This window comes from Lichenostomus cassidix, chromosome 6 (genome assembly GCF_008360975.1).
Source record: "Lichenostomus cassidix isolate B80296 chromosome 6, HeHo_3.0, whole genome shotgun sequence".
NCBI classification, from domain to species: Eukaryota; Metazoa; Chordata; class Aves; order Passeriformes; family Meliphagidae; genus Lichenostomus; species Lichenostomus cassidix.
The window spans coordinates 18,784,145-18,810,925 of record NC_139487.1 but is presented as its reverse complement, the minus strand read 5'-3'; the positions used below and the strand labels follow the sequence as shown (position 1 = coordinate 18,810,925).

The window sequence follows — 26,781 nt, the reverse complement described above, 5'->3', positions numbered from 1 at the left end:
CACTCTGTTTGCCCTACTTACCCCAGTACTAGCTCTAACACAGGAAAGCTGTTGGCACAGGCACCAGACTGTCACTTTTGTGACCGAGGGAGGAAAGAGAGGAGTCTTCACCCCATCTTCCTTTTCAGACAGTCTCCAGGAGTTTTGGAAGGAGCTTTTTACAAGCCCTCTTCTATTGTTGGCCAGGAGACAAAGGATGAGGAGCTGGATTTAAGCATAATGACGTGAGCTCCTCCATGCAGAAAAACCCAGCTGAGAGACCCCCCCTGCTCCACACACACACAAAAAAAGGAAGAAAGGGGGAGAAAATCTTTGAAAATAACTAATTAAAGTTGTTTTAGCCTCTCTCTCTCTCCCCTCCAAGGGCGCCTAATCTCACAGGGGGCAGAGGGGGAGAGAGGCGAGAGGAACAATGAGAACCATCCCCCCTTCTCTACACCCCACCTCCTGGTCTCTGAGGTTTTAAAACAAGAGGCCACTTTAAGTTAATGAGCTATCAGCTGACTGGGAGAAGTCTCTAATGAAGCCTGATGTTCACACATTCCCCAGCTTGCTGAATAGGCCTCTGCCAATCCCATAACTGTCAGAAAGTTTCATTCATAAAATCCACATGCTGGGGGTTGTGGTGATGGGGGCAGGGAGGGAGCTGGGTGGAGATGGAAGAGAGGAAGTGTGGGGTGGAGGTCTCCATATGGAGCAGTCAGCCCCAGAGGCCAAACAGGAACATGCATGGCTGGGGCTGGCAGGCTGGAGGATCCCAGGGACCCGACTCCACTCTCCATTGTCTGGCTAGTAATTAGGAAGATCCTTCACATGGTTCTGGAGGACATTGAAGTCTGTAGGCATAATTAGTGAAGATTTAAGGGATGTTCCAACTTTGTGAGGGCCACAGGGGCAGGTGCTGGTGGCATGAAGCCTAGCAGTCATCCTGGGGCTTTGCTGTGCCTGCTGTCTCCTGGCAGTACTTTAGGAGCTGTGCTTGTGGGGGTCTTTGGGGGAAGAAGAACAAAAAAGAAAGGAAATGTCTGAAGAAAGAGGTATAACACTGGGACAGGATGAACAAGTCATGTTTGCTTTGCTGTAAATAAACTTGGTGGTGATGTGTGCTGGAGTTGATTCTCCTTGGATACTGCACATGCTTTTGGCAAGAGCGAAGAGGAAAGATGCAGGACAGGTCAAAAACTGTTTTCCTCCAAGGGCTGGACTATAGTTTGAGCAGTGAATCAGCATTGTAATCAACAGCAATCGAGGGCCACTGTATCCTTCTGTTTTGCAAGTTTTGACATAAGACAATTCCAGGTCTTTCCTGAAGTTCCTGAGCAGCAGTGTTAAGCCCAGATTTCTTTTGGAAGTTATGGATCTAATGCTCTGAGCACAGGAATTGGATCTTGGAGCATTAGTTTTCTCTCTCTCTCTTTGAATCTTACTTCTCTGGTGTATCTGTTTAGTCTGTTACAAAAAAAAAAAGGCAAAATAAAGAGCTGTACACCTCAAGGCAGGAAATATACTGAACATGAGGATTCCATTTTGGTCCCTTCCCAAACCCCAAGTCAATATGTTGGAGCAGGACTAGGGCATAATTGTTAGGGTGTCATTTAAATCTTAGTTGTGACAAAAGGCACAGTTAAATGAGAAACAATCTCTACCTTGGGGAGCTTACAGTGTAAATACACAGTGCAGACTGAGAGGAAAAAAACACTTAAGAGTCTCATTCAAAGACCACTGAAACAATAGTAGGATCTCTGTTAACTCTGAGGAGCTTTGAAACTTGATCATCTGCCTGCTATTACACAGGGTGTCTTAATCAGGGCTCTGAAGTCAAATCTTATCCAGGACATAACTACAAGGTCAATTTTGTTTATATGTTTCTTGTATATACTAGGAAGAGAAAGGGATTGGATTTTTCAAACTATAATAAGAAATTAGGGATGAATATTCTTGACACACAGGACAGCATGTGTTGGGAACATAGGTGGCATTAAGAGCTCTGGATTCCGTGAAAACATGAATATATTGGGAAAGCAGCTGCCTTTGGAGATTTCTTTTGACTGGAGTACTGAAATGAGACATGAGTCAATGCCATAATGTTTCATTCAGTAAAGCTTCTGGCTTCCCATCTATTTTGTCCTATCACTGAAATTTCACTAGAGTAGTGTGGAGAACTATATGGTTCTTTGTACATAGCAGAGACAATGCTGGGGAGAATATGACTGGGATTTGACTGTAAACTGCAAAGGCTGTGGTGTGTTTGAATAATCAGGAGCTGTTTTTCCTCTAACTGCTTTCACAGAGACTTTGATTTTTCCCTTCCTTATACTTCATAGCTCTATTACTCAGTTTTGTAGCATTATAACAGTACCTGAAGACTTCACCATCTTTCTTTGCTGCTCTTCCCATTTCGGAAATAGGGAAACAAAACACAAAGTTTAGGGACAGAATCCACAAAAGAGTTTAGACCTTGCGCACTTGGTTTCCAGGCAGCTTGTTTGTAGTGAAATCCAGACATCTGAGTTAAATATGGGTACCAGTAGATGTAAGTACATGGGAGTGGGGAGCTGTGTAAACCAGCGGGTGAGAGCTGCTGAAGAGCAGGGTGGGATATCTACTTTGGCTGCTAGGTACTTCTCTCTTGCCTGGAGAGAGATACCCGTCTTTAAATCAGTTCATAGCTGTGAATATGTTCTTCTTGAGGTCTGCTATTGCTATATGGATACAGGACTCAAAACTGGAGGCAGGCCATAAATGCTCAGCCTTTGAATATTTTCATGGTGTGGCTTCTTAAATTATTTCTGATGACAGTCTTCCATCTTTTATAATCAAATATTCTGATGAGAAAGCAGTAGATTTGCACTGTAGGCTAAAGGCCAAAGAAGTTTCTGGGCTGAAGGGAGGGCAAACTTGCAGAAGAGGAAGAATTTCTGATGTATCACTACCTACATGCTATATAGCATGTAATGGACTCTGTTGTCTCATCTCTTCCATGTGTGGAGCAAGGAGCATCTTGGGAATGTATCTCATTGAACATGTGCTTTTAGAGTTGGATATGAAGCTGTTCATTTTTGTTGTGGTGTAGTCTCTGGTTTAGATACTGACTAGTTCTCCAGCTTGACTTTTCTCCAACTCTGGCTTTTCTTGCTCTGGAATGCAGCACTAACCAGATCTACCTTAGTTGAAGTCTGAATGGTCTCTATTTGTGTTGGCTTTGATTATTTTGGTTTTTAGCTCTCTCACTATTTCCTATCATCAGTATTTCTTTCGTGTCTGGTGTACAAGCTGCTGACAGAGAAGAGGCAAACTCAATATTATCAAATCTCTGCTCATGCCAGTTTTTGTCCTTTCTGTCAGTTTTGCCTCTTGGTAATGCCACTGTTCACTCTCAGCATTCCCTTGTCCTTTATTAATAGTCTCTTTCCCCCTCAGTACTACATTGCTCTTGCTGGTATTAAGTTTTTCTGGCAAATCCCATAAACAATTTTGTGGAGTGCTGATTTTCTGTCACTACTGCTTATATTTATTTAGCATCTGGCGGATGGCTGGGCTCTCTGTGGTTGAAGGGCCCTCCTGTATGCTTTAGACTCACTTGGTTGCTCTCAGCCTCATCTAAGGGCTCTCCAACAAGGAGCCACCAACATACCTCTCAGGATGTTAGGGAAGCAACTATGAAAAGGTTTGTTCCAGTTGGCTCAGGGACTTGCTCACAAATTGCTAAAAGAGGAGGGGATCCAACGGACAGTGAGCAGGTCCAGATAGAGCACTAGATGAAGAGCTTATCCTGTATCATGGGTTGCGTTTCCTCAGTTTATGAGCCAACAGAGACCACTTGCTTTACCAGCCTCTCTTGTGAGCACTCATCCGACACAAGAGGCTCTACTCCTTTCCCCTTGGGAGGATGCTGAAGGCAAGAGCTCTCAAGGGCTAAAGAAAACAAAACAGTGTTTGCTTAGCTGGAGAGCAGAGTGTGCCCTGCGTAAATTGTACCAGGACCTAAAAGTGCTTCAGAAATGAAGTGCCTCTGGAATTGGCTCCACAAGATCAATGTGAAGCAGGATGATGCCATTTCCTCAGTGATGGTGCATCCCATTGACTCATGTAAGGTCATATTTTGGTTACTCTGAGCCTCAGCTTAGGCAAAAGGACATGAAAGACAGTTTTCCCAGGGGAGAAGAGGTTCTGATAGTCCTGCTCCTTGTGGACAGCCAACAAAATGCGAACATGTGTGTGCCTTTTAATCACAGGATGAGGGCTCTACTTATGGGAAAGAGAGAGAGAACAAAGGTATTCTCTCCATTGGCATGATAAAACGAGCCATGATGATGGGAGGGGGTCAGTTATGTTATTTGTTCCCAGTGTCCAAATTCAAAGGTTTGGAGGAGTAAAAGGTACTTGCTGAATGCTGGGATGTTTCAGGGCCAGAATTTCTGTTTCTGAGTCCATGTTTCTGTGCCCTCTCTGTGTTAGAGGTTTTTGGCTTTTTTTTTTTTTTACACTTTGTACTGGACTCATGAAGAATACAGGTCCTTTCTTCTAATTCTAGGTACCTCTGATTCATTCACAGGTGGGCAGGCCAATTTGGCACATTTCCAGTGTACTTATTGAAGATGTAGTACCCGGCCTCACATGTATTTTGTACTCTACAGAAACCAAAATTTTGAAAATACAGTGTTTCTAGTACAGTAGGAAGAAAAGACTACTTCTTGCCACATACCCAACTCCTGTAGCTTTTTTTCATTTATTACCTGTGTACGCGGAAATGTCTCATCATACACAGGGGGAGTTAACTTCCAGTAAAAAGTCTATTGCAGCAGTCAGTTCCCAGACCTCTTTTGCCTCTATAGGCATCTTGGTGATGCTCTGTATTTCAAGGACTGCCTTATTTGCCATAATATATGGTTTTTCTCTGAACTTGAAATGTATCTATGTTGGCTGTTAATTTTGGCATCTTGAGTTATTAGTGATCCTTACAGAAGTGGGGATATCAGACTAAGTGGTTCTATGTTTGTGGTCTCTTCCCTTCATGATGGCAGACCTGACACTACTGTAGAAGTTGAGTTCTGTTGTGTAGGGAAGCATGTTATCACACCTCAGTGTTAGATCAATCATCTGATGTTCCCAGCAATTCAATTTGCAGGGAGAGGAATGTCGTAAAAATGATTAGGCAGAAAAAAACCCATCTTTTTCTATCCAAGCCTCTTTTTTTTTTTCCCCGCCTTGTGTGTGTATTTTTGAAGCTTGCAGTGGATTTTTTGGACTTGTGACATGAGCTTTTATTATGCGGTGCATTAGAGCCCTTGTGAAAAATAAAACATGTGATGTGGAAAGTCTCTAGTAAAGAGTGACTCAGGAAAAGGAAAACAAACCCCTTCAGTCTAACGAAAGAACAGACTGTGTGAAAGTAACTTGGTATTTAATTGGAAATTGCAGTCAGTCTGCAGATGAACAGCCTTTCTGGCATCTGCAGGTGGGTGTTTTGCTTATGCTTTACAGTTCTCCTTCCTGCTTGTGCTTGTGAATGTGTTTTGCCTGTCAGCTCAGAGCTGCAGAGATGGCTGCAATTTGTGGCTGTTCTCTTTCCAGAAGTATCAGCAGTTCCCAATATCACAAGTGTAAAAGTGTGTTAGTAAGAAACAGACCTGGCAAAAAATACCTTACAGTACAAATGGGTGTGACAGCCCTTGTTTTAGAGATGGAGAGAGGCTTTAGAGGTCATTAGAGATAAGTGATGTGACCAAGATCATGCTGGGCCTTTTGCGCTCTAAATTATATCTGGGACTTCTACCTCACAGGTTCAGAGCTCACGAGGGCATTTTAATAGAGAAATTTTAGGAGGTGCACTGACATACATTCATTTAAGGTAAACGTGATCTGCCATCTTGGGCCAAACCCCAGATTTGCTTTCATCAAGTCTAATTATGATAATGGTTCATTTAACCTCTCTGCCTCCCCCTAACTTCCGCTTTAAAGCAAAGGTGCACTGGCTGAGAAACCTTGGACTGCAGAGTTCCATTTTTAGCTCTGTCTGACTCATTTAATGATTTGGTCAGGTTAGTTTGTCCTTGACTCAGTTTCCCCACTGTCAAAATGGCACTAATAACACTGTCCTGCTTTTTGAGGAAGGGTTATGAAGATAAATTAGTTTTGGCTGGAGAAGAGTCCTGCAGGGCTAGCAGAATTGGAAGGAGACAAGCGTGCTCTCTGTTGCAAGTATTATCTATCACTTATGTTTCTCACAGCCCTCCTTGACTTTTACTGACTATGTATTCTTTCTCCTCTTGCAAATCACCAATGTGTAAATTGATCAGCAATATCCCTTGCACAGATTATAGGGCCATCTCTCCGTCAAATTCTTTGCCCTCTCAGAGGCAGATAGTTTTACAGTTGTGAGAGCAAAATCCTGGCCTCGACAATGTCAACAAAGCCAGGACCTCATCCCTGGTTTTCCACCACATGAGTGCTTCCTCTTCTGTACAAAGGCAGGCTATGGGGTGACTGCTGCTGTCCCTTTCTTTCTAAGGAAGAGCAATCCACTCCAAAAAAATGCACAGATGTTTTCAAAGGCAGACAAAGTGATGAGGAGTGAAGGGATGGTTGGAGAGGGAAAAACTAGCCACACAACAAATCTGACTTCTTCTAGAGGGGGTTAAGTACTAAATACCTCTTACTGGGTCACTTAATGATGGATGGTAGTTAGTGGGGGTGGGGTAAAGCTGACTTCCAGCCCTGCATCACTAAACCGTTCATTAGGAAAAACACACACAATGGAAAATGGCAGAGAGGCTCAAGTGTCCAATTTCTCTCTTGAACTCTCTGAACAGGAGGCTCCAGTCAGGGGAATCCCTGCCACCCTTTCCCCCCCCCTTCTCTGGCAGTTTCTTTATTAATTAACGGAGTTGGCTGGGGACGGAAACGGAGGACAATAATCAACATAGATGGGTCTGCAGACCTATTTTTAATAATGTGCTTTGCATCTGTCCTAATTGGTATGGAAACAGTGACCTGATTGGAACGACCGGGAGCCTCTTGGGGCCTTTCTTTCTTCCTTTCTCTCCCTCTGTTTTCTTTTTTGTTTGGTTGAAGTTTGACTTGGTGGGAGTGGAGGGGCCAGTGGGTAAGAAATATAAAACCTAACCTTAGGGGCTGTTCACAGGCCGGAGAGTTGAGAGGGGTGACGTACTGGGGAGTGCACGGGATGTGGGGGCAGGGAGGCCTGGATTGGAAAGTTGGGCATAAATGCCTCCAGGACAGAGAATCTAGCTGCCCTGAAGAGCTGAGGCCAAGCAAGGGAAGGAAGGGGCAGCAGCTCTCCTGGTTTAGTTTGATGATGAGGAATGTGGTGGCTTTTTGGGGTGAGACAGGAAAAACTTAGGGACAGGAGCAGCACCCCAAGAGCCAGATGATGGCTAGTCCTTCCCCTGCTGTGTAACAAATGTGCATGCAGTGAGAGACAGCTCCTGTCTGCAAGAGATTTTAACCTGAAATAGTGGGAGGATGTGGATGATTTAATACCAGAAGGTGGCTTCAGAACCAATGTGGCCCAGAAATCTGACTCCCTCAGTACTGCATGAGCTACCTACCAGACCACAGCTATAGCTGCCATAATGGCTTAGAGACACTGCACTGGGGAATCTGGAACAAATGCTGTGTGCAAACATGCAAACAAAGACTGTACCTGTATGGGAAGACAGGATAAAACTGAATATAATTGTGGTATGTATTGCAATGTGGTAATATTTACCTGTTGCTGCTGGTGACATTCTTAGTATTTGCCTGTTCGCACTGGATGCCTGTTGGGGTGGGATCACAGAGACTGAGCACTATTGAGCCTGAGGAGAAATGTGTCCCCATGTTCCACCAATACAGCTGTGCTGCCTGTCCTGTGGCTGCTTGGGGATGCAGTTGAAGGACTGCTTTTTTCTTTCTCTCACCTATTTACATAGCTAGCAGCAGGCTCTTGCAGGCTGTGCTGTGTTTGTCTACTCTGCCTTCCAGGGTCTTCACAATCTCTGGAAAGTAGCTCCTGAGGCTTGAGCGTTTGGAAGATCACCTTTCTCCATACAGCCATAGTCTCCAGCAGAGCAGAATTGCACAGGAACTGGAAATCTGTCCTCATGGGGAGGATGGAACTTTTGTGCCCAAGCTGAGGAACTTGTTACCCAAGCAAGAATCATGCTGGGTGTTTTTGCATTACAGTCTTGGTGCCAGATTACTGCCTTGCAACTTCACTTTCTGTCAAAAGCTTGCGTGTGTGCACACTGTCAAACAAGGAGATGACAAAACAAGTCCAAAACCTGAAATTATAATGAAATAATAGTGGTTTTCATATAGGCTAGGATAGAAATTGCACATTATTTAAAATAAAATGAAACACTTGGGTGGATGGGTGGGTAGGTGGATGGATGGAAAGATTGGCACAAATATCTATTTGTGTATCTTCCCCTAGGGTGTCTCAACATTTCCAAGTCTGGCCATTCTATTTTGAATACTACAGCAATTATTTTTTTTCCTGTAAGTCCCAGCTCCTGGAATGAATTATTGTAACTGAGAATCTCAGCTTTCTTTTGAAGAAGCTTGTTCTTATACTTGATATGGAAAACTTGAAGAAATGGTATTATTGCCCTCAAAAGGATCAGAATCAGAGGCTAGAAATAAGATCTCCCACATGTATTGCATTTAATAATAAGTCTCTGTTGCTTTTTTCTAATCTCTGTTTTGTGGGGCCTCTCTTGTTAACCTGGGCCACTTAGGCAGCCATGGAGGCATTGCTAAATTCAGGCTCTGTTTATGGATGGCAAGTTTAGGCATCTGTGGTGTATATATAACCCTGCTTATAAAGAGGAAGGAGAGAAAAGAATTGCAATATGAAATGTAGGGGGAGCAGGCAGTGAGCTGCTGCCACTGCAATGTGTGAGGAGTTGGCCAGGTCCCATGTAAATCAAGGACAAAGTTGACTAATTTCCTGGGTCGGTCATGGTGAAAATATCACATTTCATGGTTTGTTGCAGATTCATAGAAAAATCCTATTAAAACCGGGCAGATTACTTATACAATTTAAACAAATGATGATCAAAGATTATAACATGTTCTGTGAAGAATGAAAAGGAATAGAAATGAATGTGCATCTGGTGAAATGGGGCCAGCTGGGGTTTGCATACAAACTTGCTATTTTAGCAGTGAGGGGGAGGGGGAGCTGCAGGCAGTTGGGGTGCCCTGGCCCTTTCTGAGCAGCGCTCCGGCCGGAGCGCATCTCCCCCGCTCGCGGGCGGGGCGGCGCGCCGGGGCAGGGCCGGGCCGGGCGGGCCAGCAGGGGGCGCCGCAGGCCGCGTTTTGAGGCGGAGGCGCGGCGGGAGCTGGCGGGAGCAGCCTGGCATCCCGGCGCTGGGAGAGACGGGCGGGTGGAGAGGTGGGCCGATGGAGCCGCGGACTGCTGCCCGTGGGCACGCTGGCCGCTCGGAGGGAGGCAGCCCGCTGCCCATCGAGGGTTTGCCGCCCACAGCCAGGGACTGCGAGCCCGGAGCGGCTCAGCCGGAGGAGTGCCTGAGCCCGGCCCAGACCCTAAACCCGCACTAACTTGCGATCCCATAACAAACGGCATCACTTCCAAGTCGTTCAGGAAGAAAAGCCTAACCTGAAAACCAGCAAAGCTTAGGATGCGAGATAAAAATGAGTTCTATGTCTCAACAAGACAAGGTCTACACTAGCGGTAAGCCAGACTGCTATTGATCCCTGCATAGATCTGTCCCCTAATCCTCATCGCAGTGAAATGTGTGAAACCTTCACAAGACCTTCACAAAGTGTCAAATGCAACAACTGTACACTGAAGAAGAGAATATAGAGGCACGAACATATGCTTATGTTGTGGCTTTGTGAAGTGATTGTGAAGGTGGAGATGAAATGGGTAAACCGAAATGTATCTCCAAAGAAAAGTGTAGAAATTATGGCAATTACAACAAACTGATTGGCACTGGGAGCAGGAAAAGGCAGGCTTTTGCTTTGCTTATGTTTTTAAGGCACATTTCTGTATTTCATTGTGAAATTGCTACAACAGACAGAGCAAAATTCAGTATTTTCCTGTGCACTGCTGAGCACCCTATCCCAAACAGTAATTCACATGAAACCTACTGTAGTGGTTGTCATAGCCCTCATGGCTTGGAAATTAAGCTTAGATAGTCAAATCTTCTGACATCACCACTCACTTTCTTAGGCTAAACATACTGAAGCAGTAGACCACTTATGCTCCTGTCACAAGGCTTGTTTTGCACAGCTGCCTGTCCGAAGTCCTCTATTGAAGCTTTCCCAAACACTGAGGAGGCAAGACTTGGTGATCTTAAAGGTCTTCTCCAACCTAAATGATTTTTTCATGGTGTGAGAATTCAGTTGAGTCTGAAAGTTAGGGATGAGGTGTAAGAATTTACTCATGGTGGCTCTTCTTTTTTATCTATAAATCTAGGAAAATGCAGCAATAAACTTTTCTCTGAGTGGCCTTCAGATCCAAACTCTAAGGCCATCTCTAGCTCTAGGGTTGTCCAGAGCTAAAGTATCCATGGCTTCCTAATAATTTAGCATAACATATTTAAACATTCTGGTAGCTACCCTTAACTTTTCTTCTAGGACCAGACAAATAAGCATTAAAACCTCTCATTGTGAATCCTGCAACCAAGCAAAGCCATAACCTTACTGATCATTGTAACACAAGGACACAGTGCTGGCTGAGAAATTGTGTTTGGGCTATCAGCTTCTTATCTTACCACTGAGGACCTGGGAGAGTTCTGCAATGGAGATATGATGCTGCAGAGCCTCCTATCCCAAGCTCTAAATGTGAACTACTTACAGTATCATTTAGAGCTGAAGAACTTGTTGATTTGTGAACATTAACTACGAAAAATTCAAATCCACTGAGGCAGGCTGCAATCCTGTTGCAGGCTGGACAAAATTCATCGGTAAACCTGGCTGCACTGAACTGTTTGTTAAATCTTAGTTTTAGTCCTTGCTTTATTCCGGGCATGACTGATGGCCTAGAAATTCAGCTATGTCCAAAAGTTATTCAGAAGATATTTAAATATGCTGATACTGATTTTACCACTTATCTTACCTCAAGCAATGATGCCATTCCGGCTCCAGCGTTGATCATGGCTCAGTAACCCCATTCTGTCTGACAATTAAAAATGATACATTTTAATCTACTTATCCCTGAGCAGGTTTGGCAGAATTGAGCGACAAAAATTATTTAGCAGAGCCTCATTTCTGGAATGCTAAGGTAGAGCCTAATTGTAATCCTAACCCTGATTTGACCTCTGCCCAGATACTTGCATCAGTGAAAAATAAAGAATAAATATTTGACTGTAGCAACATTAACTTTCATCCAGTTCTGTGAGTCTTAAAGATTTAGACAATTAATTTTCCCCTCTAATCTCTCTTGTTCCAGACTCTGTCCCTAACTCTAATCCTGCTTTTGATGACAGCTTAGAAACCCAGAATTTGGCATTCTCATCTAATGGTATCAGACCTTGGCTTTTCTCTACAGGTTTAACTGTGGTCAGTAGTAAATTTGTTTGTTTGCAGATCCTGCTGTCCCTAAGCGTAACTCAAATCCCAATTTACCAGCATGATACACTATACTGTGTCACCAGTCTTGAATCTACTTGTTCTAGCCTTACTTGATTGTGCAGAATGCAGCAAATATCCAGCTCTCTGTCCATATCTCTTTAATTTTGTTCCTAACAAAAACTACCAATTTTTACCACAGACCCAATGTTTTTCACAGACCAAATACTTCAAAATTAGGAATAAGACATTTGAGTCTACTGACACCGGAGTGCTGTGTTTGCATGTTTAATGGACAGCCTTGCACCTGAGATATGACTCTACTTAACCTGAGCTGTGTGAGTGACTCTGGTATGGATAATCTGTGTATTCAGTGATTCGGCTAAAGAGAACTGAAAATTCTGTTTTCCAAAAATAAGTTATTTCACACCTTGAGTGGTGAATAAATAATTTAATTTCTCTGTATTCAAGGGGAGCTGAGGCTGATTTATGCTAGCTGATAGTTCTGGTCTGGTACATACAGCTCTTTGCAATAGAAAGTACCTAATGCTGCTTTGAGGCTTAAAGGATCCTTGTGCTTTTATAACAAAGTGTATGTAGAGCCTTGCTGAGTGAAAATCAAGAATAGTCTATCAACCATGTGTGCTGTTGGCTATATTTTGTGCCCCTCTAGGCTTGTATATGTTTTGTTCTGTCCCGAGGTTCTGAACTAGCACATGGTAATAGCAGCTGGACAACACCGTGGGAGTCATGGTGCTTGAGGAGTTGAAGGAAAAACTGCAAGTCTCCCTATTTTTAATTAAGTATTGAATATAATGGTATTGGCATGTCAGATCATGGCCTGTTCCAGTGCTGCTAATTGTATTTGTGACATGAATGGGCATAGTAAGAAACTTGGGACATTGGAGTTAGATTTTACAGAGAATGCCTAATGTAAATTTTTGTGATTAAATGTCTTCTTTCTTGAAAAAATGCCGCCTGATGTACATGAATTTTGGATCAAAATGTTGAACTAAGGAACTGAACTGGACAATAATTTGCCTGTTCACTTTTGGGGAGTGAAGGGACTTCCACTTTGTTTTCAAGTAGACGGTCAGGTCTGAGTGGGGGAGAGAGGCTGTTGATGACCAACACGTTCTGGATAGGGCAACCCTGTGAGCAGTGGGTGTTACTTGAAGATAAAATAAAAAAAAAGAATGTTAAGTTGGAGAGCAAGTGAAACCACAGATAATTCTTTTCCTCCCTGATACTAGGAATATGCATCTTTCAACAGCGAAGCCTTAGTGTAACAAAGCAGTCTTAGACTTGTGCTTAGAGAATGTGCTAAGGACCTCTCACTTGGTATAGCCAACTTACCACCATGGCTGCTTTGAGCCAACATTTTGTAGGCTTAGCATCATGTTCATTTCACGTTAATGGTGAGTAAAGCTGATTAGCTGCTGTTTTAACTGCAGGTAACTCATTGTTACTGGCAGGAAACATGTTTCATCTGCATAACAGTTTCATGTGAGCAGTGGGGAACATTTTCTATTAGCGTTTGTTGATGTGAAACATGTTTCTTAGTGGAATTATGTTTGGGACTGGAAGAGAACTTGATTTTCATCTTTAACTCTGACTAGAAAACCTGAATAATGAAAAGGAACTTTTTAATTCTTTCCCAGTGATTTTTGATATTACTTTTAATGTGTCCAAGATTGGAATCTATCCTATTTACTATACACATAGAATTAACCTTCTTAATGCTGCTCAAAATATATAAATGTCAGCTGCATATAGAAACTGAGGTGAGAACAAGTTCCAGAGAAGCTGTGTTTTACAGTTGTCCCTGACTGCCATGTTCAGGTAAGAGTTTGAGCTCTGTAGGGCCCCAATGAGGAGCTGAGGCAGGCACAGGTAAGCAGTGTGTGTCCTTTTCTACTCCTGGCAGAATAATATTCCTTCTTTTCTCTTAGATACCAAGCAATCCTGTTCATACTTTTTTTCCCTAATTTTTTATTTACTATGACACCAAAGCTCTCCATGGCCAGGAGCTGGAATTTTGAAAGTGATAGAATAGTAACACTTGATTTTCAAGAAATGTTTTACTTGCTTTCTTTGCTCATTCCTTCCTGATAGTGAAGCCAAAATAAGCAATATTTGCATTACTGTCTTTCTAAAAATGCTACCATATAATAACTAATTATATTACCATTGTAGTGCCTGTCATTCTGAAGGATCTCAAAGCACACAGTCATCCTGAATTATGAGAGGAAATGCAAATACATGACTGTGTTGCCAGCAACTACTGTGAGAAATGTATTTCTTTCTTAAGAAATGTAGCTTCTGTTGGCCTAGAAGGTGGAAGTTGCTTAAGAGTTTGCAATAGTACTACACAAATATTTTTGTGAGCAAGGAGGGAAGAACTCCCCATTTGTTATAAATCAGAAAAGGAATTTAGGAAGATAGTTGCCTTCTAACATAGTAATTTTAAAGAAAAATTTTTACATGCCCCAAGCTATAAAAATTATATAAGGGTATGGCTTCTTTATTTATTTGGTAGAAGTAGCCTTTTGATTCTTGACAATCCAGAAGTTGAATTGTTTGAGTATTCATTTATACTTGGGGATGTCCTTGTTCTTTAGGGCCTGGCAATCCCAAAACACAGTCCCAGAGAGCTTTAAGTCCAAGCATGACTTGTAGACAAATAATTTATTTCTGGTTTTGCTGTCTTAAATCAGGGAAGCCACCCATTTACTGCTGCAAGCCTCACTTGCTAGTATGTATTTGTATTGCTGGAAGGCCAAGGATCTTACCTATGAAGGCATTGCTATGCTAGACAACATGTGAGTGCAGAACAAACAAAAGATGATTCCATGCTTTAGAACTCTAGCAGTCTAAGACAGAACGTTGTGACATGGTCAAATCATTATAATTGACACCAGACAAGCCAGTGCTTCTGCTTCAACTTGGCCAAAAAAGCCCCAAACAAACAAATAAAAACCTGCAACAAAACAATAACAAAAAGCTCCCAAAAAACCAACAAAAAACCCAGGCCAAAGCACTAATACACTTGACCTATTTGTAGCAAAGGAAGAGTTAAAGAACAAAAGCACATGGAAAAATCTAAAATCATCTCTTCAAATGCTCTCAAAGTGTATGGGGACGAAAGAGGAGAGGCAAAGAGCACAGAGAACCTGAAGCTTGGACTGCCTTGTTTTTCCATAAATTTTCCAAGATATGTTGGAGACTCTTTTATGCATTAGCACAGTGTTTAGGAATGAATATTTGTTCAGTGAGATATGACTCTCCCATGGCAGAGCAGTGAAATATAGGATATTTTGCTTGTTGGCAGCAGATTTCTGGCTGTCTATGTTTTTATTAGTGCAGGTTTTTCTATATGAGCATAGCTATTTATCTAGCAAGCAGGGCCAGCAGATAGAAAGTTGAAGAGAGAGCCAGCACAGTTCTAAGCCATGTCAGTAGATAAAAATGCTTAAGGCAAAATATCTACAGGATTGGGCCATGTGCCTGAATTAGGGGAAATGCTGTTCCATTTTCCCAGTCACTTCAATATCCTGCCGTTCTTGCACTTCCACAGACACAATTTAAAGCAGCTGATATAATGCCATACTGAGGATGTGTTGTCAGATGCCAGTGTTCAGTCTTGGATGTTTTAATTCCTGAGTTAGAAGATGGAGGGAGCTTTTTAGCAGAGATTGTTACAGGCTGATGACCTTTAGTGTTTTGCTCATTTGCCACCAGAGATGGTCAGATAGTTACCCCAAGGGGCTTTGAAGTACACCAGCATCTGTAGTCTGCTGGTCTGGTTTGACTGCATGGTTACAATGGAGGTATAAGAATCCAAAAAGGCAACCTGATTCTCTTGAGTAATAACCTGAGTGTAATTGTTGGAGTTAAATCACACACTGGGGTGTTCTCTGATGGTAGTGTGCATTTTGCTTGAGTGTAAATGGGATCAGACCTGTGGGACCTGATCTTTAATTCATAATGCTTTGCATGTGTGACAAATACTTGTGGAGGTAAGCAGACCCATTGCCAGAGAGGGAAGCAAAGGCAAAGGTTACCAATTGAGAGAGCAGAGTCAGAAACCAATGGCAAGGTCCTTATTTCTAGTGTGTTTCTAAGCTCTTGGTGTTTTGCTTGAATAGGTGCTGAAAACAGAGAAGAAAAGGCAGTCTTTGCACTATAGATTCAGAGAGGAACTGTGACATAAAAGACAACAGGTGATAAGGATAAGAGATGGCTTAGGCAATGTATGGGGATTGTCTGAAATAGCAGCAGCAGCATAAACAAATGGGACAAAGTTTCTTTTGAAAATGTCTTCATAAAGGATCTTGCAGATTGGCTTGTGATGAAGACCAATGAAACAAGTAAGAGGCATTTGTAAGGAGCTCTGTTCCTTTGTAAAACCTATGAGGGGCACAAAGACACAGATTTGGACATCCAGAAATAAACAGTGGGTATGGGAGTAGAGGTGGGTATGAGGTGGCGCTCTCTCTTCTTGCCTAAAATAAGAGATATTGAGTACAGGTGGCAGTGAAGGTCCTTGAGAGGGAATACAAGCAGTTTCTGATTGCTGCATTAAAGAAAAAGAAGTGGAGAGGTAGGAAGGACGGCAGCTCTACCAACAGGTAGGCTGGGAAGGTCAGCTGTGCAGTAACATAGCAAAAAGGTGCAGCAAGTTTCCAGGTCAGAGACACGATGGTTATAAAACCCAGTGGTTATGTGGACTGTGTAGCTATATCTATGTCTTGGATCATCCAGAGGCCCTGCCTTCATTCTCTGTTTTTAGCTTCTCTTATAATTTAGTATTTCCTGAATAAAATCTGCTTAGTCAAGAGCCTGAAATTGCAGCCAAACTACTATGAAAGTCAACTAAGTAGGGTCAAAGTGATTTTAAAAGGCCCTTCCACAGAAGCATGTAATCAAATTATTTAACTGGGGATAAAAGCATGCTGGTAAGGGAGTAAATATGCAGCATCTTAGGATTCTACTATGTTTAAATAAACTACAATTTTAAGCGACTTCCAGCATGATCAGATTATAGCCTCTGGCTATGATATAGAGTGTAGGGGAAACAGCGTTGTTATACCCAGCTTGGGGAGATACTGATCAAGTTCACTAGGGCTATCATCACATGCAACAAAAGCAGAACAATAATAATTTGTAAAGCAAATTGAAACCCTCTAATAGAAAAAGTGCAATTGTACACCTGTATTACTTTAATTGATATTTTGCACTTATTGCCAGCCTTGATCTCCTTTTACAAACATTTTTCATTTACAAGCATGTTCCAAATATATGTATTTTACAAATATGGAGCCATTGCTACTAGTCCAGACTCATTCCCTTGTAGCTTTCCATGTGACAAGCAGGGCTATTCTGAAGTATGCTGAATTCCAGAAATAAATGGAAATACCAGCATTTTTATTGTCAGAATGAAATAAGTATACATATATGAGCCAAGTATATAAATGCATTTCTTTATTCAGATGATTTAAAGTACCCTTGTGTTTTTAATAATGTAATCTGTGTGGTTCACTCCACATGATATTAAATAGCAAAAATAGGCTTGTAGCACCCAAAAGTGGTTCATCTTGTCTTTTGGTACCATTCTGTTTTCTCTATATTTCCTATTTCAGGGTTTATTTCTGGAACAAGATTTGTATTTTTAAAAACTCAGACTTGGATTCTTTAAGAAGCAGACCTTTTCTGAAATATGCGGTCCCTGGTATATATTTATTGCCTCCAATCCTGAAAAGATTTTTTTTAATGTGTTTAGTTTGATTTCAGAATAATTGCCTGAACATATAAAATAAATTGCAGAAATAAATCTGTGTGGATCCAGAGCCCTTACTAATCAATATGTGTGTTCTTCTGGACTTGTTTTCTTCATATCTATTTCCAGAGTTGTAAATACAGAGTATTTTGGTTTGAAATACCCTGTGACTTCTGCAGTAAAAGGATTTCTCTTATGAGATTAAAGTTGAAACAATAACAACAATTGCAGTATTAATGGGCAAATTTTAAGTATCCTTCTGGACAAAATGCCCAGGATACAGCTGAAAAATCATTTTATGTGATAAGCTGGGCACAGTTATAGTTAATGGGGTGACATTAGGCTGGTGACCTGTCACTAGTGGGGTTCCACAGGGCTCCATCTCAGGCCCTCTTCGTCTTCAACTTGGACCCTGGACTCAAAGGAATACTAAGTAAGTTTGCCAACAACACTGAACTTGGAGGAGCTGTTGACTCCCTTGAGGGCAGAGAGGCCCTCCAGAGAGACCTTGACAATCACTGATTGAGGCAATCACGTATGAAGTTTAACAGGAGCAAGCACCAGGTTCTGCACCTGGGGCGGGGCAACACGGGTTGTGTGTACAGACTGGGGAAAGAGAGGCTGGAGAGCAGCCCTGTGCAAAGGGACCTGGGAGTCCTGGTCAGTAGCAAGTTGAATGTGAGTCAGCAGTGCCCTGGCAAACAGGAAAGCCACCCATGTTTTGGGGTGCATCAGGCATAGCATTGCCAGCTGGGCAAGGGAGGGGATTGTCCTGCTCTGCTCTGCTTTGCTTTGTGGCAGTCTCACCTTGAGTCCTATGTGCAGTTTTGGGCACTAGAATATAAAAAAACAGTAAGCTACTAGACAGTGTCCAAAGTAGGGCCATGAGAATGGTGAAGAGTCTGTCAGGGAAGCTATATCAGGAGCAGCTGAGGTGACTTGGTTTCATGAGCTTGGAGAAGAGAAGACTGAGGGCAGACCTCACTGTAGCATGGAGCTGAATCAGGGGAGATTTTCCTGGGTATCAAGAAAAGGCTTTTTTACCCAGAGGGTGGTCAGGCACTGGAACAGGCTCCCCAGGGAAGTGGTCACAGGACCAGCCTGGCAGAGTTCAAGAAGTGTTTGGACAATGCTCTGACACATGGTGTGACTCTTGAGGATGTCCTGTGCAGGGCTAATTGTTGGGCTTGATGGTCCTTGTGAGTCCCTTCCAATTCGGCATATTCTGTGAGTCTGTGGTTCATGTCTAAAGCATTTCTGACATCACCAGATCATTCAAATTCACCTGTCTTTGGGACAGCTATATGTATCAGCACACACCACTACACAAACAGCAATTTTAACAGCAGGCAATGTAAAGTACCAAAGCTAGTGAATTATTCAGAGCTGCTTAAGTGGCTGGCTAACGAGGTTTGTGCTGGAGTGTGAAGAATCCAATGCTCCGACATCACGATCCTTGTGTGGTGTCCAAGATCTGTAAAGCCCACAGATGGTCAGGTTTGCCATTGCAGATCAAAGCCCGCAAGTTTTGTCATGGTTATGTGAAATTGAGGGTTGTGTAGAATGGAGGCTGCTTTTATGCTTAAGTCACTCAAAGAGGACTCAGTAGGACTGTTCTGTGTCTGGGAGAAAAATGTATTTATCTCATAGTCATAATATAGGGGCTTATGCGGGGAATCATGGAATTGGTTTTCATTGAAGTTAGCTTGCTCTTAATGCTATGCATAGGTATAAACCCTTTTTGAAGAGAAATGAGAATAAATTGGGATTATGTGACACTTCTGATTTGGAGTGTGTAGCACATGTATCTGTGATAATTATTTTGTTGCTGTTGAAGTGACTCTTGAAGAGAAACAGACACCATGTCCAATCCAACAGAGAAGTCTGTGGAAGGACTCTCATGGACACCCCAGGATGTGCAAGCCAGTCTTCCCTTGTTATCATAGCATTTGCATTCTGATTCTCAAACTTGTGTGGTTTTAGTTTGGTTTGGAATTTCTGGTTTGTTGTATTTTTCTCTTTATGAAAGATCTTTTCTTGGCTGCTTATGTTCTGGTTTTATTCCATTCTTATTCTAACAGTTTTTAGTAGTCTTGATAGCCTGTTTCATGATTTCTTCTGTAGTTGGCTGATTCAGGGGGACAGACTTTGTGCACCACAGCAGGACTGGTGGCAAGTATCCTGCTTCCTAGTTTAAGGTTAGAAAGAGAGCCCTTAGGTGGTGAGGAGCAACCATGACATTAAAGGATAACTGTGTCACAAGGAAATGAGAATTCTATTCTCAGCAACACCAATGTATAGTAAAGTTGGGAAAATTGTTCTTCATTTATGTAGAGGTCAGAGCCTGAGCCTTTAAGGAAGACTTGCCTAGGAAATAAGTCTTTTACTTCAGTTGATTTTCTGAAATTGGAATTTTGTTCTACTCAAAGTGATGTGAGTGCCTTTGTGGAAACTCTCGTCTGTGTAGTAGCAACTGTGCAGCCACATTAGTGCATTCTGAGTCTGTGGGAATGTATCCATCAGGGTGATGTATACATTCAGGGTAGTGTGAGAATGCAGTGGTGAGAGTAAATGTACCTTCCTGTGTGATACTGAGGGCTGTGAGTACCTGTGGGGGGACTTGTTGATATGACTGTGTGTGGTGTGCAATGTGCAAAGATTCGGCCCATCTATGTATTGATATTGGTGCACAAGTGTGATTGCACAAACACGAGTGAAGCACAGATGTGAATGTGTATGTGAACATAGGGAGAGCATAGCCATGAATGCATATGTTAGCATGTGTGCAAGCATTAGTATATTTCTAAGTGCAGAACATATAATTAAATGTATGTAAGTGAAATGTATATATTACCAGATGATCTTAGATGGAGAGATCCTGTGCCAGACATGGCCTCTTCTCTGTCCTGTCTGTTTCTGTACATGTGTTAGCTTTAAAGATGAAAAGCTTGGCTTTAGCCTGGGCATAGTCCTGAGTGTGCAGTTGCTCTGCCAGCTCAGTGTCTTTGTGTGCTCTTGTGAGAGAGTTGGTAATTGTGAGTGCTCCCTAAGAGAATCTCTGGGGCCAGGGGATACAATAGGCAAGGGTCTAGGGTCTGAAACTGTAGACTTTAATAAAGCCACTGACAGCAAATAAGAGCCTGACATGTGAGTCACATTACTGACAACAAGGGCTGCTTTGTAGTCCCATCTGCACCCTGATCGGGTCCCGTACAGTAACTGAAAGGACAGAACAAACTGCTGCTGCCTTTAATAAATACAACAGTGCCACAAAGGCGGCCGAACAGACCAACTTTGTGTGGCTTTGCTGCAGCTGAGCTACTCTCCTAGTTCTCCTCCTCACCTCCCCCACCAGTGAAAATGACTGACATTACCTTTTAAGGGTTGCTTGCAAGCCCTGACTATGTGCTTGTCCCCATGGCTGTCATTACATGTAGCCCTGTAGCATCTCTCCTCCCTACCACCCCCTGTGCTCCTTCATAGCTTTTCCCTTTCTCTGCTCCCAGTTACTGGGAGAGGCTCAGAGCCTCTGCTCATGAGCCACGTCCCGTGGACTTCTTGCCCTTGCCTGGGCTAGCCAGCACTGGAAGCTTAGCAAAATCTTACATCAGGCTGTGAGCATAGTTACTTGAGATGTCATAGTAACTTGAATAATTACTCCAGACTCCCACTGGAGTGGTCATGATGAAAATGTTGGGCTTGCCAGTGGAAGTAACTTGAAGGCCCTTCAGATTCTTAGTGGTTGGTCTCCTCCCTAACCCAGGAAGCATCAGGGACAACAGTGTTTTCTGTTTATCCAGGTGTCACCTAGCAGAGTCAGAAACTTTTTTGCTGGCTACCCTCAGGGCCTTTTACTCTTCCCTCCCTCTGGGCCTCTCCCCTTTGGCTTGGAGACTTTCCCAGTGAGGAGCTTTCACATGCAGAAAAAAGCCTTGTATATTGACCCCTCTTCAGTGGGAATTTGTGCCACTGTTGTGTCTTTCTCAGTGCTTCTCTGCTCTTCTTTAGTTTGTGCCAATAGCCATAGAGAAAGGGCCCTAGCTGGGCAGCATGTGTTGTCATGTACTGAAAGAGTTATAAACCCTGGAAAAGATCACTAGGTTATAAATTAAAATATAAGCCTGTGGTTTGCCAAAGGGATGATGTTAACTGTCAGGATAATGTCTGTGATAGTGCAGGTATGCCTGTGGTGTCTGTCCTAGCCCACTCCATGTCACTCCAAAGCAAAAGTCTAAATTCTTCTCTGCTTGAAAAATGGAAAATCATACTCCACAGTTTATGCCTAGCAGAAACTCAGTGTCCTTCTGTATCAAATAGAACACACAGACCTGAATTCCCTGAAGGTTAGGGTGGGACCCCTACCATTTGCTCTGTGCTTCTGCAGTGTGCAATGCTGTATGTGAGCCTGTAGCCTGCCCTGTCAGTCTCTAATTGACACTGTCTTCAGACAAGAGGATCTCAGTCATAGTGATTTCTTCCTACGGTATAAGACTTAACTACTTTAAAGGTCAGATTTTTCAGCTGGCAACTAGTATATTGCAGCTTATAGGAGCATAACATGTTAGAGGTGGGATGCAGCAGATCTTTCCTTGGAGAGGTGATCAGACTTCAGGAGCCAGATAAATTCAGTTTCTGAGCATCTTTAGGAAATCCTACAATACAGTCTTCTACACTTCTTCAGTCGTAAAATCACAGGGAGGTATTTTAATCTCCTTCTGTTCAAGCAACCACTTCAGAAACACAGGAAAGTGCTGACCAGCATAATACAAATCAGCAAGCAATAAGAAGCAGTATCTCCTGCAGAGATGTATGCAGAGGAGAGAGGGAAGGATTTCACTTGTGTCACGTAGAAAATGCCCAGATCCTATAGTGCTAGGTGTTGACAGGTGATGTTTATAGAACAACTTGTGATGATGTTTTGCATAACACGGTGATATTTCCTATAGTAATCTCTGGACCTTCTGCTATAAATTTCTATTTGCTCTGTATCAATAATATATAAAATATTAAACACCACTGTTATGAAATACCCTACACAGCTGAGAGACAGCACAGAAACTTTAAGTCCTGTAGAAAATGTGGTCTGTACTTTTTAGGGAAATGTCTGGCACTTTTGAAAAGAAACTTAAAGCATCTTATGTCACTGTTAAAAGAGAATGCAGATTCCTCAAATCTGGCTCAGTGCTTTGAACAGAAAACAAGCTTCCTGTTTGCTTTGGTGTTTAGGCTAAGAACTGGACAGGGTGAGGCTAATAAACCTGCAGTCATGCTATCTGATGGTGAGTGTCAGTCCCCTTGGTCCTCACCTATGCTCATTGCTTGTAGAGGCTTCAGCTGAGGTGGCACAGTTGGCTAAAGTGGAACACGACTCTCAAGCAAGGAGTCTACTGCAGTAACACCTGTACCTTCCTCCAGAGCTCCTCCATCTCTTAAACAGACAGGGCCTGAGAGATCCCATTTCTAGTAGTTTGATACCTGAAGAGGTGTTTCCTAGAAAGAGTTGGAAGGATGGAACCCTGAAGAATAGGAATGGACTTGGCATGGACATGCTAGATTGAATGTTACTGCAGGGAATAGGAAGCTGCTCACTGTCCCAGCTGTTCTACACCTGGAAATCTTAGAGGAGAGCTTTAAATTCTTCTTGCTGTACTTTGAGAAAGGTGCAGTTAGCAATTATTTGAATTCATTCTTTCAATTTTGCTTTCCTTTCTCCTTTCATTGAAGAACTAGTTGGTTAGGTCATTGAAGTAATCTTTCCTGGAGAAACATAGCTCATTGAGTGCTAAAGTAGTTTAGTTTAATTTTCCCATGTGTCTGAGTGGGTTCTTGAAGTGCTCTTTGCTAATGACCCTAAAGATTGAACCTGATTCTATTTGTTGTTAAGCAAAGCCTGTCAGAAGTGCTGTAATAAAATGCAATGGAAATCTGAGTGCAAATATATTAAAAAATAGAAATAATTAAAACAAATAAAATCTCAAGGCACACAGAACTTAGGAAAAGAAAAAGCAATGGAAGGCATTGGAGATTACATTTATGCTTTCCTCCGATAATGCTGAAGCCTAATTCAGTTGTCCCTGAATGCAGAAAAGAACTAGGTCTGCATTTGGAAGCTCACGAAGTATGGTCTTAGTCTGTACAGCCTCATCTAGTATACCAGAGAGTGGAGGGAAGGACAGGATGGCCAGATGCAGGCTAACAACTTAAAGGAGAGCATACCAGTCTCATCACTATCTTTTTAAAATTTATTTCCCCACCCTTTCCCCCACTCCCCAGGAAATGCTCATCTGCACACTAATGACTTTTTGTAAATAATTGATGTCACAGATACTCAAGGCTGAAAATAGTCTGAGTGGAGCCTCATGTCTGTCCTTCACCAACTACTAGGAAAAGGTGGAGACCAACTTCTGCAGGCCTTCTTGAAAGTGGCAGCCTAGACTCTCAGAAGGTCTAGAAGAACTTCCTCTTAGCATTTGTCAGCTCTTCTGATCATGCGTTGTGGTCCTAATTTTTTCAGGCCATAACCAAACCTTGGAGATTTGAGAAATAAAAGAAACTGTGCTCCATAAAATGTCAGAGCCTTAGTAGTTCTGACCAAATAAGGTTGTACCTCATGTCTGAGGTCCAGTCCTGTTCAAGATAGCTTATTTAGGTCTATGGGGAAAAGAAGTAACCTTCTGGGAAAGAGAGTTTGGTCCTAAACTGTCAGCCATTAAATACAAGAGTATTTTGCCAGTAGAATAGGAGAAGCTACTTCCAATAAAGCCAATCAAAAGCAATTTCCCTGCTGAAAGGTGGCCTACCTGAGACAGAGCAGCCTGCACCAGCTGCACGCCACTGCTGTCAGAGTTGGCCGGGTCTGTCAATTAAGGGAACACAGAGCAATCTGTGAGTGCTGAAAGGGATCCCTTCAGAGCCCTCTGTGGCTGAGAGACAGGGCCATTGTCTGCATGCATGTCTCACATAGTTTCAGAGTCCTGATAAGCAGGCATGCCATGAAAAACTGCATTATATGGTGTGCTCAGGAATACTTTGTCTGGGGGTAGATGAGATGGGGGGGTGGGAGAAGAGGTAACACAGCACCTTTGCATTGTGGGAGGTGGAGCAATGAAAGACATCGCGTTTGGTGGTCCCCCAACATAACCTGCTTTCTCACAAACTCTTGTTGAATGATGAAGTCGTAGTTTCCTCTAATTCCCTTCCTCCCCTCCATCCTTGTCATTTCTTCTGGACTTCAGAAATCAGTTGGGAAATTACTGCAGCACTGAAAAGACAAACAGCTTAACTACCCTCAGCTGCTACCTTGACACATATTGAGAGTCCTTTTTCCTGCAAATCTGGGACCCCCAGGGTCTATAAGCCTGTGGGCAGGGAAGAGTGAAGATTTCAGACTTTCATACATGGGTTGTAGAGACCATAGAATAGGAAGGTAGACACAACTCCTAGGGAAGGAATGAGTGGGGTTCCCTTACCATCTGCTAATAACTGTTTGCTTTCATCTTCCTCAGCTTATAGCATGGTGCCTGGATGCCTTGGTACTGATGGGCCCTTTACGTTTCCTAGATACCGACCCAGAAGAGCTGGTGCTCTTGGATGAGCACATCTTAGTCTACAACAGGATGTTCTCTTAGACTCCACTGCTTGATGTTGGGAGTACATAAAGAGGTTAGTACATGCACGAATGCCTGCATTACAAAGCAAGTAAAACCAATCTCTAGGTTGCTCTCATGTTATCTTTTTAGGCCACTTTTCATAGAAAGAGAAGATTTGAGCAGAACTCTAACATAAAATATGCACTATGTAAAGTTAGCTTTCCCTATGCTGGAGAATATGGAGGCTGTACTCTGTGTGATAGTATGCAAAAAAACGTGTAAGGGAGAAAGCAACTCTGTTACTACTGCTGTAGCATAGAATTGGAAAGAACCAATGCTGTGGTTAAACCAATGCAGCCATCCAGAACGTGAAGGATGGGTCACAAGTGACTTTTCCTAACACTTTTCCTTTCTCTTTCTGGCTGAGATCTTTTTTTCTGCACTCACTGAAGCTGATAGTTTTCATGTTTAATTTTAGTTGCAGGCACTCTAGATGATCTTCATGCAGTGTTTAAGCCAAAGTTTACTGTAGACCATGCCTACTTTTGACTGTCACAGACATGTTGGACAAAAGCCATTTCTGATAAGGCAGTTAAATTCTGTGGGTCTACCAAGGGATGAGCCTGGCCCATACACTTCAGCTTTCATATCAGTTTTTTGGCAGTGCAGTGGGCTGCCAAAGAGAGGATTGGGTTTTTGATCACTCAGTCATTAGTCTTCAGCAGATATACCCTTGTCAGGCTTTAGTGATTGTCTGCAGCTCACCCAGTATACAGTGACACTCCAGGAGATGACAGGTCCTAGTTTTTCCCAGTTGGGGAATATGTCTTGGCTCAGCATATTTGATAAGAAAAATTAATGAATTTGTTTTTGGATGGAAGCTCCTCTTTCAGCTATGACTTGGTGAGGCTCATGGAAGCCTATCTTTCATCTTAAATAAAGCTCCCACCATGGATGCCAAATCCTACTGTCTATTCTCACACTCTTCACTGCACACTTGTACCATATTGCCAGTCCTGGATAAAGTTGTTGTGCTGACATATTTGACTTATTTTCAAATATTTTTAAATTCAAGTGTTTATCCATTATTTTAATTTTGTTTAGATATATATACTTAAATTGACAAGAGAGACTGGCCTTGCTTTAATCTCTTTTCCTCAATTCTTCAAACCAGAGACATTGCTAATGTTCATATTAATTTCCTAAAACTGTGTGTTTCTCCTGCATCCTCACGTAACTGCAATTTATCACTTTTCTCCCACCCAAGTGCTGGCAGACTCTTTTCTGAAGCACACCAGAAGCTCTCATCATTCACTGAGTCACACTTGTGGGCTCTGGAGGGCACCATGAAGAACCTTGTAATTTCCTTTTGTTTGCCTGTCTTGGCTTTTTTTTGGCCCTGTTGAATCTGAGTCATTCTTGATGAGGGAAAGATAAGTTGAGACATCCTACAAAACTGCCAGCTCTTTTCAACAAAATGAACTGTCTCTTTTGAGTAGCTTGTGTAAAGATAGTCCTAGCACAATCGTCACATTGCATTTTTACTTGCTTCAAAGAACAGCGGACTAATTAAGTGAAGATATTTAGCAGATTGTCATCAGGAGGCAAGTGAGCCACTCAGGGAGATGAATGGGGCAGTTTGTGCTTCTTGGAATTGTTGTTTCAATATCTTGTCAGGCTTGAGCAGATACCAATGGCTTCAGGAAGGGTATACATTCAATCTTTCATATATGCTCAAGGCAGAGGTGAGCTGCTTCAGTGTAACATGGAAGCTGAAGAGCAGAAGGGGTGGTGTCTAATTGATTCCTGGTGTATCCTGCTGTAATTTCAAGGCACAGAAGCCCATTTCTCTTCCTTGCTGTGCTTTTTGTACCC

General features: G+C 42.6%; 1 long non-coding RNA gene across 4 annotated transcripts in view; it reads left to right on the top strand.

The window, feature by feature from the left end:
- Positions 1 to 26,781, top strand: part of LOC146435402 (uncharacterized) — a 188,927-nt gene that overhangs the window by 20,184 nt on the left and 141,962 nt on the right. For all 4 annotated transcript variants that reach the window (XR_014853219.1, XR_014853218.1, XR_014853221.1 and 1 more), the window contains one exon: positions 24,823 to 24,979. This is a non-coding gene — a long non-coding RNA (uncharacterized LOC146435402). The remainder of the gene's footprint in view (positions 1 to 24,822; positions 24,980 to 26,781) is intronic.